Source organism: Neolamprologus multifasciatus, chromosome 13 (assembly GCF_963576455.1).
Source record: "Neolamprologus multifasciatus chromosome 13, fNeoMul1.2, whole genome shotgun sequence".
NCBI classification, from domain to species: domain Eukaryota; kingdom Metazoa; phylum Chordata; class Actinopteri; order Cichliformes; family Cichlidae; genus Neolamprologus; species Neolamprologus multifasciatus.
The window spans coordinates 11,432,154-11,447,885 of record NC_140451.1 but is presented as its reverse complement, the minus strand read 5'-3'; positions in this window follow the sequence as shown (position 1 = coordinate 11,447,885).

Sequence of the window (15,732 nt, the reverse complement as noted above, 5' to 3'; positions counted from 1 at the left end):
AAACTTGGTAATTGATTTGCAGATACAGGCTGCCACTGGTAATGATTCATGTGATCTATGTCCAAATGCTCAGCCTCATGATATCAGTGTTGAAGTGAGTCCAACTAATGCAATGTTTTTAGAAGATGGTCATAATAGTGGTACAGAAGTAACTGACAGTGTGACCCAGAATACCAACTCTACAGCTGTTTCCCAACATGATATAGAACTACAAAAAATACTCTTCAGTTACGAAGAGCTCTCCAAGAAAATTAAGCAGTACATGCCCACATCAGGTTCTCAACTCACCTCTCAGACACCATCACAGGCTCATTGTAGAAGCACACCACACAATGATGGCTTAGTTGAAACTCACACACCCATGAGACTTGACAAGGTGGTGTCCCTAAGAGACTTGTCTTACCTCCATCGCAGGGAGTTTAAGATTCATGGGGGCCAGATTGGAGACCAGGGATCAGACATCAGTTATAACAGCATCTGTCGCCAGATTGAAGAGGGTCTCAAAGAACAGTTTAATGATGCCGAAATTGTGAGGGCTGTCATGAGAGTTATCAAACCTGGTAATTTCAAAGACATGCTAATGAACAAGGATGAACTGACAGTAGAGGAGCTTAAAGACTTCCTCCATTCTCACCTTGGTGAGCAAAACAACACAGAACTTTTCCAGGAACTCATGTGCACCAAACAAAGTGACAGTGAGACACCACAACAGTTTCTGTATCGAGTCATAGGTCTCAAACAAAAGATCTTGCTCACCTCAAAGCATACCAACTCAGATGTAAAGTACTCAGCCAGTACAGTTCAAGATGTATTTCTTCATACTGTGTATCAAGGACTGGGCCACAAACATAGTGACATTCGTAGAGAGTTAAAGCCACTCCTTGCAGATGCCAATGTCACAGATGAGACTATCCTTAAACAAATGAAGAAAGTAATGAGTGATGATCCAAAATGCTGCAGCAAGAGTACTGACAGGGACTAGAAAGAGAGAGCATATTTCTCCTGTTTTGGCTTCCCTTCATTGGCTTCCTGTTAAATCCAGAATTGAATTCAAAATCCTGCTCCTCACATACAAGGTCTTAAATAATCAGGCCCCATCTTATCTTAATGACCTTGTAGTACCATATTACCCTATTAGAGCACTTTGCTCCCGCTCTGCAGGCCTACTTGTTGTTCCTAGAGTATTTAAAAGTAGAATGGGAGGGAGAGCCTTCAGTTTTCAGGCCCCTCTTCTGTGGAACCAGCTTCCAGTTTGGATTCGGGAGACAGACACTATCTCTACTTTTAAGATTAGGCTTAAAACGTTCCTTTTTGCTAAAGCATATAGTTAGGGCTGGACCAGGTGACCCTGAATCCTCCCTTAGTTATGCTGCAATAGATGTAGGCTGCCGGGGGATACCCATGATGCATTGAGTTTTTCCTTTCCAGTCACCTTTCTCACTCACTATGTGTTAATAGACCTCTCTGTATTGAATCATACCTGTTATTAATCTCTGTCTCTCTTCCACAGCATGTCTTTTATCCTGTCTTCCTTCTCTCACCCCAACCGGTCGCAGCAGATGGCCGCCCCTCCCTGAGCCTGGTTCTGCCGGAGGTTTCTTCCTGTTAAAAGGGAGTTTTTCCTTCCCACTGTCGCCAAAGTGCTTGCTCATAGGGGGTCATATGATTGTTGGGCTTTTCTCTGTATCTATGAAGCGCCTTGAGGCGACATTTGTTGTGATTTGGCGCTATATAAATAAAATTGAATTGAATTGAATTGCGTGTCACAATAGGAAAACTGCTGTGTGCGTGTCACAATACGAATTCTGCTGTGTGCGTGTCACAATAGGAAAACTGCTGTGTGCGTGTCACAATACGAATTCTCCTGTGTGCGTGTCACAGTACGAATTCTGTTGTGTGCGTGTCACAATACGAAAACTGCTGTGTGCGTGTCACAATACGAATTCTGCTGTGTGCGTGTCACAGTACGAAAACTGCTGTGTGCGTGTCACAGTACGAGTTCTGCTGTGTGCGTGTCACAATACGAAAACTGCTGTGTGCGTGTCACAATACGAATTCTGTTGTGTGCGTGTCACAGTACGAGTTCTGCTGTGTGCGTGTCACAATACGAAAACTGCTGTGTGCGTGTCACAATACGAAAACTGCTGTGTGCGTGTCACAGTACGAAAACTGCTGTGTGCGTGTCACAATACGAAAACTGCTGTGTGCGTGTCACAATACGAATTCTGTTGTGTGCGTGTCACAATAGGAAAACTGCTGTGTGCGTGTCACAATACGAATTCTGTTGTGTGCGTGTCACAATACGAAAACTGCTGTGTGCGTGTCACAATACGAATTCTGCTGTGTGCGTGTCACAATACGAATTCTGTTGTGTGCGTGTCACAGTACGAGTTCTGCTGTGTGCGTGTCACAATACGAAAACTGCTGTGTGCGTGTCACAATACGAAAACTGCTGTGTGCGTGTCACAGTACGAAAACTGCTGTGTGCGTGTCACAATACGAAAACTGCTGTGTGCGTGTCACAATACGAATTCTGTTGTGTGCGTGTCACAATAGGAAAACTGCTGTGTGCGTGTCACAATACGAATTCTGTTGTGTGCGTGTCACAATACGAAAACTGCTGTGTGCGTGTCACAATACGAATTCTGCTGTGTGCGTGTCACAATACGAATTCTGCTGTGTGCGTGTCACAATACGAATTCTGCTGTGTGCGTGTCACAATACGAATTCTGCTGTGTGCGTGTCACAATACGAATTCTGTTGTGTGCGTGTCACAGTACGAGTTCTGCTGTGTGCGTGTCACAATACGAAAACTGCTGTGTGCGTGTCACAATACGAAAACTGCTGTGTGCGTGTCACAGTACGAAAACTGCTGTGTGCGTGTCACAATACGAAAACTGCTGTGTGCGTGTCACAATACGAATTCTGTTGTGTGCGTGTCACAATAGGAAAACTGCTGTGTGCGTGTCACAATACGAATTCTGTTGTGTGCGTGTCACAATACGAAAACTGCTGTGTGCGTGTCACAATACGAATTCTGCTGTGTGCGTGTCACAATACGAATTCTGCTGTGTGCGTGTCACAATACGAATTCTGCTGTGTGCGTGTCACAATACGAATTCTGCTGTGTGCGTGTCACAATACGAATTCTGCTGTGTGCGTGTCACAGTACGAATTCTGCTGTGTGCGTGTCACAATAGGAAAACTGCTGTGTGCGTGTCACAATACGAGTTCTGCTGTGTGCGTGTCACAGTACGAATTCTGCAGTGATGGATCGTTCGCGAACGAAATGGCTCTTAGAGCCGGCTCTTTGAAGTGAACGACGCATTCCGGCTCCTTATTGGGAGCCGTGAGGGTTTGTTTTTTTTTTCTTTCTCTCACCCTCTCTCTCGCCCTTTTTTTCCGCTAAACTCCGCACGCGCGGCCTGTACTCTGCGCTGGGCAGAGGGGGGAGGGCCGTTAGTTACACTCTCAGTAGCACAGGAACAGATCCAGAGAGAAAGAGAGCGAGGGACAACAACCTCACATTAGAAAGGTATAGTAATCATCCACTATTTTCAGTTGCGGATGATAAAGGATTCAGAAATCATGCAGGCCCATATGACAGAGAATGTGCATCTTGTTTTTGTTTTAATATTTTAATTTATATTTAATTGTGTTGTGGTTTGCAGTGTTTTGTGTTGTTTCACGTTAAATTTGTTTAAAAGGAAAAAGCTGAAAATTTAAATAGTTAAAATTTAAAATGTAAATAGTTGTTTTTTGTATTATATGATTTATTTATTACATTTTATGTGGAGTGAATAAATAAAGTATATTGATGGTGGCCCTTAGAGACAAAGCACGTACAAACTCAGAATCACGTACAATAGACAACAGAAGTGCTCCAGGATGCAGGGCGCAGTGTTGAGCTTTTGTTTCCTAGTGGCTACACAAGCCAGGAAGTATCAACAACCGGATTTGGTGTGTGGTAGTAACAGGTAAATGAATTTTTTTTTTAAATTATTTGAATAAATATGAGTGCTTGTCTATAAATACACAAACAATACACACATGCTTTCAATTGTGTAATTTAAGTGATCTGGGTAGCTCTGTTTTGGAAGTTCAGTAAACGCTAGAAATGTGTTTTGGAGTTTGTATATGCTTTAGAGTTTGTACGTGCTTTGTCTCTAGGGGCCATATATAAACATATATAAATAAAACCACTTTTTTTAACATTAGTAATTCCTTTTCTGCATTATTTTATATTATTGTTAAGTATTGCTGTGTGCGTGTGTGCGTGTCACAATACGAAATCTGCTGTGTGCATGTCACAATACGAATTCTACTGTGTGCGTGTCACAGTACGAATTCTACTGTGTGCGTGTCACAATACGAATTCTGCTGTGTGCGTGTCACAATACGAAAACTGCTGTGTGCGTGTCACAATACGAATTCTACTGTGTGCGTGTCACAATACGAATTCTACTGTGTGCGTGTCACAATACGAAAACTGCTGTGTGCGTGTCACAATACGAATTCTACTGTGTGTGTGTGTCACAATACGAATTCTGCTGTGTGCGTGTCACAATACGAATTCTACTGTGTGTGTGTGTCACAATACGAATTCTACTGTGTGCGTGTCACAATACGAATTCTACTGTGTGCGTGTCACAATACGAAAACTGCTGTGTGCGTGTCACAATACAAATTCTGCTGTGTGCGTGTCACAATACGAGTTCTGCTGTGTGCGTGTCACAATACGAAAACTGCTGTGTGCGTGTCACAATACAAATTCTGCTGTGTGCGTGTCACAATACGAGTTCTGCTGTGTGCGTGTCACAATACGAATTGGATGATATCATCACAAAAACCACTGTCCGCATATATCCAAATCAGAAACCCTGGGTAAATAAAGACGTTCGCGCCAAGCTAAAAGTGCGGACCTCTGCCTTTAACTCCGGGGATGCTGATGCTTATAAAGCAGCCAGGTATGACCTCCGAAAGTCCATAAAAAAGGCCAGAAAGGACTACAGGGACAAAATGGAGTCCAGCTACCACAGCTTTGACACCAGGCGACTGTGGAATGGACTGCGCTGCATCACTGACTACAAGAAGGTCAACACAGTCAGTGTTCAGCCCACTGCTTCTCTCGCAGACGAGCTCAACAACTTCTATGCTCGTTTTGATGCAGACAACAGAGAGCAGATCCTCTACCCTCAGGAGGACAGTGAGGCTGCAACTTTAACTCTGAGAACAGAAGCTGTGAGATGGACCTTTAAAAAGGTAAATCCTCACAAAGCTCCAGGACCAGACGGCATCCCAGGCCGGCTACTCAGAGTGTGTGCAGACGAGCTGGCAGAGGTGTTCACCAACATCTTCAACCTCTCCCTGAGGCAGTCAGTGGTCCCCACGTCCCTCAAAGCATCCACCATCATTCCCGTTCCCAAAAAATCAGTGGTCTCCTGTCTGAATGACTACCGTCCTGTTGCACTGACATCAGTCATCATGAAGTGCCTGGAGCGGCTGGTCAAAGGTCACATCTGCTCCTCCCTCCCTGACACACTGGACCCTCTTCAGTTTGCCTATCGGACAAACAGAGCCACAGAGGATGCCATCGCCCTGGCAACGCACACCACCCTCACTCACCTGGAAAAAGGGAATACATATGCAAGGATGCTCTTCATCGACTACAGCTCTGCATTTAACATGTATAGGAATTTCTTTCACCTAGATATTAATGACATTATTTTATTGTATTAACATGTCTGACACTCATACTGTAAGACAAATGGTAGGGGGTGCAGTAAGGCTGTTGGGGAAAAACAGGAACTCCACAGGAAGAGTCTTTTGTCTCTTCGAGGACTCTGGGAAGTAGCAAGGGAGTGTGAACCTTGAGGTGTGAAACAGCTGTGTACTGCCTTTGTTCCTGGAGAAGGTATTTAACTGAGAGCCATGCTAGGCTCAGTGAGACTCTGCTGACCGTCTGTCCCGCGGCCATGGAGGGCTCCACAAGCTTGTTTGTATGTTGTCTTTGTGTGCTTGGATTAAAGAATGTTAGCTACCGCTCACCGCTCGTCTGCAGGCTTTATTTAAGTGGGAAAACTTCCACAACAAAATGGCGCTGCGAGCAGGGTAGTCCGTGTGGTCGCTGAACAACGGTTCCGTGGACGGGCTGATCATCCCTGAGGAAAAGGTACCTTTGTCCTACCAGCTGTTGAAGCAAAGGAAATGGAGGAGTCATGGAGCCGTGTGTTTTAGCCACCACAGAGACTATCGACTTTGAGGGGACTGCTGCAGATGGGTGAGTTGTAGCTAACTTGTATACAGTCATGGAGAGTTTTTTGTCTGGCCGAGGGGGGAACGCTGGCCCACCCCGGAGTTCGAGTCTCCGGGAGGAAAACCTGGTGGTTTGAGGCCCCAGGCTTGTGTTGGGTACGGTCCATCACAAGGACATTGGCTCGCGCACGTTGTTGGGGAGAAGCCGGCCCAGACCTGTGTTCGGTCCAAGTACGCCACAGGAACGGCGGTTCGAGTACACTGTCGGAATCCATTTCTGCGTACTATAGTGCACGGAGTGGCGGTGTTCGTTCCTTGGTCCGTAGAAGGCAAGGACCTCACGGGGGACGCCTCGTGTAGTAAAATGGGATCTAGATCCAGTAGATCGGCAGACGTTCCACCAGGCGGCCAGAGACAAAACTCAATACGTGACTGTATGGTAAGAATTGAGTAAATGTGTAGTGTGTAAGATTGCAGAGAATGGTTGTGTGGGAAACGTTGATGTGTGTGTAAAAACAGTGAAAAATTGGGTTACAAAATGTTGAAATGGGGAACAAAAATAAGAAAGAAAAAAAAAGAGAGAGGAGTGTAGAAATGTGTGTAACAGTTGTTTCCAACTAGAGGGAGAAGGTGGTACTGCAGGCCACCAGCTCCCCTAGGGTGGACACACACAAAATTAGCAGAATTGTTGATGAAAATGAGCAATAAAATTAGGGCAAGGGTTTTGTGTTTAATGATCAAAATGTCTCAGTGTGTCACTTGCAGGTGAAGAGCAGACCCGGATCAATTTTCCACGTGCAGCAGTCGGAAGAAAATTATAGGTTAACACCATTAGAAACACTCAAGCCAAGTTTTGGCTGAAATGTTTTACAGTTTAACTTCCATGTGTTTGTCACCCTGAGAACACAAGCTCCAAGAATCTCTCCCTGAAGACTAGAAATGCAGTTTCAGAACAACGAGATGGATCTCGAGAGCTCACAGCAGTATCCTGAGCAGTGAAGAAAAGGTCCAGCAGCAACAGCTGTGCAAGACAGCGACAGCAAGGAGAAAAATGGCATCATCATGACTGGATGGATGGATGTGCATTTCCAACGAGCTGCACCTTCACTGTGTGTGAATGGACTTTTGAAAAGACTGCTTGAGTTGGACATTTGCCACTTTTGGTGCAAAAATGGCAAAATGACACAGTGGAAAACACAGGACAAAGCTGAAAAACAACTGACTCTCACTGGACTGCTGCAAGGGGGAGAGATGAGATGAGACCACAGTCGAAGGAGCAGGGGACAACATGGAGGAAGGCTGTTGTAGTGTGGGAATGAAATTTGGGTTTAGGAAACTGGGAAGAAAAAACGACTGCCTTGCGTGGAGAATTGAAAAGTGGCTGGAGCACCGCAAAAAGGAGAGGTACACAAAAATTACACAAACAGAAAAATGCATTAATCCTACTAACACAAACACACATGCAATGAAGCTCATGAAGACCAAATAGCATTTTAAGCATTTCTGTTACCATCATCTCGTCCGGTTCACTTAGTGGGTTAAGAAGGGATACATAGACTAGTGAACTAGTATTATTTTTGGGGAAGGATGATTGAATCATTGCAGGGGTGAACAGAATGCTGCGGGAGGGTCAGATGAGTGGGGACTAATAGATTATTGAGTTTCTGGTTTCTGATGTGTGAGGGAGGTCTTATCATGACACACATCTGGGTACATGGGGAAAACAAAACTCATTTTCTAATAGAATATTGCTGTTGTGTGAGGTGTGTGTGACTGGTGGATGAAAGTTTTGGGGATTTACTGATGCATTTTCTTTTGGTACCACTTTGAACCTGCCAATTAGTTTTGTTTTTTTATCATTCTAAGAGAGTATGCTTAGACAACTTCTAAAAGGAGGCCTTCATATTTTTTGATTTTTAACAGTGCACTGAGATTTTTGTTTGGCAATTTTCTCTTTTTCAAGCAGGCCTGCAAGATCGGAATCGAAAGCGCTATACAACATGTTGAACAATCGCAAGTGAGCTTCTCCAAAATTAAAATGGGCTTGGGAGAAAGCCACTTATTTGGGACAATCAGAAAACAAGTCCCTGGCAAAAAGGATTCAGCGAGGTAATCCAGTCTAAATTCTTTTTTTTCCTTTTTTGAAATGACGTCATTGCTGGCAGTAGAAACTTATTGCGTCACGAGAGGTTCTACTGTCGGCAAATAAAAATGGGAACTGACTATGCAAGATTGCACCTCCACCTTGACCTAACAAAAGGGTGGATGTATGTATGTTTCTTTTTACAGGAGCAGAAAGGTGACAGCAACATCCTGGGTTGCATGGGCTTTTGAGCTGTGCTGACTTAACCTTTTAATTGCCACTTTCTGTGTCTTTGTGAATTTACCAGCGGTGTGTTATTCATGACCTTGTATTGTTTACAGTGCAGAGGTCACTGTGAGAAAGTGTGCATGCAGACGCGCTGCGCTAACATCTACATCACTTTTTCCACAGCAGAGGGCTAATCACATGATCTAATCACATGATTTACAGCAGGACACAACTGGCTAATGTTTTTTCTTACAACAGGGCCTGGAGTGAAGCTACTCCAGGGGAGAAGCCCTGGGAATTTTTAAGAGACAATGCACAACTTTATTGTGCATGTCTAACAGTGATAAGCTGACAGAGGGCAAAAGAGGGTTTTCCGGGGAAGTTTTCATTTTAAAATTGCAGGAACCGTGACATGAGGGATATGGAAGGATTGACTGAGGCGCAGATGCAGACCATGACTGGGAGAGAACACTTCAAGAGGACCAGTGAGAAGCAGGAACCATCTCCAGGACAACAGACAAACGACAGTGGGCTGCACCACTGGGCTTCCAAAGGATTGTCATGAGGAGATTTTGAACAGCAAAATCTTAAAAATAAAATGAAAGAGTTTCGACGTTGACGCTGAGGAAGACAACTAAGGTGTACGACGTGCTCTGCCTTAAATCTACAGCTGCGTTGGAACAGAAATCGAGGGATGGAGAGAGCGTGCTAAGCTCCAAAAGTGACAGCGCAAGGAAGATCAGCATTGGAATTATGACTCTGTAAATGGCACAGACACCAGGAGCCATGACTGTGACAGAGAATGACCACCTAATGCTGTTTCACTTTGCCATGCAAAGTACTTTGACACCCTGGAGAAGACCTTTCCTCTGTATCATTGGTGTTTCCATTTGCATGTGAGAGCTTAGATTGTGGGGAAGATTAAAGATGAACAAAGGGTGGTGGGAGAACAGTGAAGTGAGGATACACAGTGTGAAACTCCTTTAAGTGTACAATAATGTTGATGTGATATACAGAATGTCAGGAAAGAAATTCTGGTTTTAATGTGATTCTTGATTTTAGAATCAAAGGGTGGGAATTTCTTTCACCTAGATATTAATGACATTATTTTATTGTATTAACATGTCTGACACTCATACTGTAAGACAAATGGTAGGGGGTGCAGTAAGGCTGTTGGGGAAAAACAGGAACTCCACAGGAAGAGTCTTTTGTCTCTTCGAGGACTCTGGGAAGTAGCAAGGGAGTGTGAACCTTGAGGTGTGAAACAGCTGTGTACTGCCTTTGTTCCTGGAGAAGGTATTTAACTGAGAGCCATGCTAGGCTCAGTGAGACTCTGCTGACCGTCTGTCCCGCGGCCATGGGGGCTCCACAAGCTTGTTTGTATGTTGTCTTTGTGTGCTTGGATTAAAGAATGTTAGCTACCGCTCACCGCTCGTCTGCAGGCTTTATTTAAGTGGGAAAACTTCCACAACAAACACCATCATCCCCTCGAAACTTGCCACGAAGCTCGTCGACCTTGGGCTGGGAACACCAATCTGCAGATGGATTCTAAACTTCCTCACAAACAGGCCCCAGGTGGTGAGAGTTGGTAAGCACACCTCATCACTCATCTTAAACACAGGTACGCCACAGGGTTGTGTGCTTAGCCCCCTCCTATATTCCCTGTTCACACACGACTGTGTTGCTAAACACGAGTCCAACACCATCATCAAGTTTGCTGATGACACAACCATCATAGGCCTCATCACAAGCAATGATGAGACGGCCTATAGAGAGGAGGTGATGGCACTGTACGAGTGGTGTCTGGAAAATAACCTGACTCTCAACATCAGCAAAACTAGAGAGATGATAGTGGACTACCGGAAACGACCAGTCAGAGAACACCAGCCCATCCACATCAACGGTGTCAAGGTCGAAAGGGTCAGCAGCTTCAAGTTGCTTGGAGTCAACATCACCGAGGACTTCTCCTGGACCCTTCACACAGACACTGCTATCAGGAAAGCTCGCCAGCGGCTCTACTTCCTGAGGAGGCTGAGGAAGTTTAGCATGAACGCCAACATCACCTCAAATTTCTACAGGTGTGCGATCGAGAGCTTGCTGACGAGCTGCATCACAATTTGGTACGGAAGCTGCTCTCCCAGCAGCCGTAAAGCACTACAGAGGGTGGTGAAGGCAGCAGAGCACATCACTGGCACGAGGCTTCCTGCCATTCAGGACATTTACCTCCAGCGATGCCTCCGTAAAGCACACAGCATCATCAAGGACCACAGCCACCCAGCACATCAGCTGTTCTCCTTGTTACCATCTGGCAGACGTTACAGGAGTCTGTCTGCTCGGACTACAAGACTTAAAAACAGTTTTTACCACCAAGCCGTACGACACCTCAACCACAACACTTAAACACACACAACACAGCACTCAGAAGCTACCCTGCAGCTTCACAAGTACTCTGTTTAATCTACACTGGTCACTTCACTTTATTGTCATTGATATTTATATTTAAAGTGCAATACTGTAATTTTCTGCTGCTCATTCCTGTGCAATATCCCATCTACCCTCCCGTCATATTTCTTTTCAAGATTTTCTTGTTTAATCACTAGTGTACATATATTTATATTTATAGATACATATATATTTAGTCATCTTTTCTCTTTTACCATGTCTCTCTAATATTTTGCTCCTTACTATTTTTTATATTTTTATATTTTATTTTATTATATTTTATTATATTTTCTCCTACTATATCATGCTGCTGAGTGACTGCTGCTCGTAAAACACATTTCATTGCAATGTTGACCCTGTGCTAACTTGCATATGACAAATAAAACTAAAAACTGAAACTGAAAACTGAATTCTCCTGTGTGCGTGTCACAATACGAATTCTGCTGTGCGTGTGTCACAATACGAATTCTGCTGTGTGCGTGTAACAATACGAATTCTGCTGTGTGCGTGTCACAGTACGAATTCTCCTGTGTGCGTGTCACAATAGGAAAACTGCTGTGTGCGTGTCACAATAGGAAAACTGCTGTGTGCGTGTCACAATACAAAACTGCTGTGCGCGTGTCACAATACGAATTCTCCTGTGTGCGTGTCACAATACGAATTCTGCTGTGTGCGTGTCACAATACGAAAACTGCTGTGTGTGTGTCACAATACGAAAACTGCTGTGTGTGTGTCACAATACGAATTCTCCTGTGTGCGTGTCACAATACGAATTCTGCTGTGTGCGTGTCACAATACGAATTCTGCTGTGTGCGTGTCACAATACGAAAACTGCTGTGTGTGTGTCACAATACGAATTCTCCTGTGCGCGTGTCACAATACGAATTCTGCTGCGTGCGTGTCACAATACGAAAACTGCTGTGTGCGTGTCACAATACGAAAACTGCTGTGTGCGTGTCACAATACGAATTCTGCTGTGTGCGTGTCACAATACGAAAACTGCTGTGTGTGTGTCACAATACGAATTCTCCTGTGCGCGTGTCACAATACGAATTCTGCTGTGTGCGTGTCACAATACGAAGTCTCCTGCGTGCGTGTCACAATACGAAAACTGCTGTGTGCGTGTCACAATACAAATTCTGCTGTGTGCGTGTCACAATACGAAAACTGCTGTGTGCGTGTCACAATACAAATTCTGCTGTGTGCGTGTCACAATACGAAAACTGCTGTGTGCGTGTCACAATACGAAAACTGCTGTGTGCGTGTCACAATACGAATTCTGCTGTGTGCGTGTCACAATACGAAAACTGCTGTGTGCGTGTCACAATACGAAAACTGCTGTGTGTGTGTCACAATACGAAGTCTCCTGCGTGCGTGTCACAATACGAGTTCTGCTGTGTGCGTGTCACAATACGAAAACTGCTGTGTGCGTGTCACAATACGAGTTCTGCTGTGTGCGTGTCACAGTACGAGTTCTGCTGTGTGCGTGTCACAATACGAATTCTGCTGTGTGCGTGTCACAATACGAAAACTGCTGTGTGCGTGTCACAATACGAAAACTGCTGTGTGCGTGTCACAATACGAATTCTCCTTTGTGCGTGTCACAATACGAAAACTGCTGTGTGCGTGTCACAATACGAAAACTGCTGTGTGCGTGTCACAATACGAATTCTCCTTTGTGCGTGTCACAATACGAAAACTGCTGTGTGCGTGTCACAATACGAATTCTGCTGTGTGCGTGTCACAGTACGAATTCTGCTGTGTGCGTGTCACAATACGAGTTCTGCTGTGTGCGTGTCACAGTACGAATTCTGCAGTGATGGGTCGTTCGCGAACGAAATGGCTCTTAGAGCCGGCTCTTTGAAGTGAACGACGCATTCCGGCTCCTTATTGGGAGCCGTGAGGGTTTGGTTTTTTTTTTTTTCTCTCACCCTCTCTCGCCCTTTTTTTCCGCTAAACTCCGCACGCGCGGCCTGTACTCTGCGCTGGGCAGAGGGGGGAGGGCCGTTAGTTACACTCTCAGTAGCACAGGAACAGATCCAGAGAGAAAGAGAGCGAGGGACAACAACCTCACATTAGAAAGGTATAGTAATCATCCACTATTTTCAGTTGCGGATGATAAAGGATTCAGAAATCATGCAGGCCCATATGACAGAGAATGTGCATCTTCTTTTTGTTTTAATATTTTAATTTATATTTAATTGTGTTGTGGTTTGCAGTGTTTTGTGTTGTTTCACGTTAAATTTGTTTAAAAGGAAAAAGCTGAAAATTTAAATAGTTAAAAATTTAAAATGTAAATAGTTGTTTTTTGTATTATATGATTTATTTATTACATTTTATGTGGAGTGAATAAATAAAGTATATTGATGGTGGCCCTTAGAGACAAAGCACGTACAAACTCAGAATCACATACAAACTCAGAATCACGTACAAAAGACAACAGAAGTGCTCCAGGATGCAGGGCGCAATGTTGAGCTTTTGTTTCCTAGTGGCTACACAAGCCAGGAAGTATCAACAACCGGATTTGGTGTGTGGTAGTAACAGGTAAATGAACCTTTTTTTTAAATTATTTGAATAAATATGAGTACTTGTCTATAAATACACAAACAATACACACATGCTTTCAATTGTGTAATTTAAGTGATCTGGGTAGCTCTGTTTTGGAAGTTCAGTAAACGCTAGAAATGTGTTTTGGAGTTTGTATATGCTTTAGAGTTTGTACGTGATTTGTCTCTAGGGGCCATATATAAAAATATATAAATAAAACCACTTTTTTTAACATTAGTAATTCCTTTTCTGCATTATTTTATATTATTGTTAAGTATTTCTGTGTGCGTGTGTGCGTGTCACAATACGAAAACTGCTGTGTGCGTGTCACAATACGAAAACTGCTGTGTGCGTGTCACAATACGAATTCTACTGTGTGCGTGTCACAATACGAATTCTACTGTGTGCGTGTCACAATACGAGTTCTGCTGTGTGCGTGTCACAGTACGAAAACTGCTGTGTGCGTGTCACAATAGGAAAACTGCTGTGTGCGTGTCACAATACGAATTCTACTGTGTGCGTGTGTGCGTGTCACAATACGAGTTCTGCTGTGTGCGTGTGTGCGTGTCACAGTACGAGTTCTGCTGTGTGCGTGTCACAATACGAGTTCTGCTGTGTGCGTGTCACAATACGAGTTCTGCTGTGTGCGTGTCACAATACGAGTTCTGCTGTGTGCGTGTCACAATACGAATTCTGCTGTGTGCGTGTCACAATACGAAAACTGTTGTGTGCGTGTCACAATACGAATTCTACTGTGTGCGTGTCACAATACGAGTTCTGCTGTGTGTGTGTCACAGTACTAGTTCTGCTGTGTGCGTGTCACAGTACGAAAACTGCTGTGTGCGTGTCACAATAGGAAAACTGCTGTGTGCGTGTCACAATACGAAAACTGCTGTGTGCGTGTCACAATACGAATTCTCCTTTGTGCGTGTCACAATACGAAAACTGCTGTGTGCGTGTCACAATACGAATTCTCCTTTGTGCGTGTCACAATACGAAAACTGCTGTGTGCGTGTCACAATACGAGTTCTGCTGTGTGCGTGTCACAGTACGAGTTCTGCTGTGTGCGTGTCACAGTACGAATTCTCGTGTGTGCGTGTCACAATTCGAATTCTACTGTGTGCGTGTCACAGTACGAGTTCTGCTGTGTGCGTGTCACAATACGAGTTCTGCTGTGTGCGTGTCACAGTACGAGTTCTGCTGTGTGCGTGTCACAGTACGAGTTCTGCTGTGTGCGTGTCACAATACGAAAACTGCTGTGTGCGTGTCACAATACAAATTCTGCTGTGTGCGTGTCACAGTACGAATTCTGCTGTGTGCGTGTCACAATACGAATTCTGCTGTGTGCGTGTCACAATACGAATTCTGCTGTGTGCGTGTCACAGTACGAGTTCTGCTGTGTGCGTGTCACAGTACGAGTTCTGCTGTGTGCGTGTCACAATACGAAAACTGCTGTGTGCGTGTCACAATACAAATTCTGCTGTGTGCGTGTCACAGTACGAATTCTGCTGTGTGCGTGTCACAATACGAGTTCTGCTGTGTGCGTGTCACAATACGAAACTGCTGTGCGCGTGTCACAATACGAAACTGCTGTGTGCGTGTCACAATGCGAATTCTGTTGTGTGCGTGTCACAATACGAATTCTGCTGTGTGCGTGTCACAGTACGAATTCTGCAGTGATGGGTCGTTCGCGAACGAAATGGCTCTTAGAGCCGGCTCTTTGAAGTGAACGACGCATTCCGGCTCCTTATTGGGAGCCGTGAGGGTTTGTTTTGTTTTTTTTCTCTCACCCTCTCTCGCCCTTTTTTTCCGCTAAACTCCGCACGCGCGGCCTGTACTCTGCCCTGGGCAGAGGGGGGAGGGCCGTTAGTTACACTCTCAGTAGCACAGGAACAGATCCAGAGAGAAAGAGAGCGAGGGACAACAACCTCACATTAGAAAGGTATAGTAATCATCCACTATTTTCAGTTGCGGATGATAAAGGATTCAGAAATCATGCAGGCCCATATGACAGAGAATGTGCATCTTCTTTTTGTTTTAATATTTTAATTTATATTTAATTGTGTTGTGGTTTGCAGTGTTTTGTGTTGTTTCACGTTAAATTTGTTTAAAAGGAAAAAGCTGAAAATTTAAATAGTTAAAAATTTAAAATGTAAATAGTTGTTTTTTGTATTATA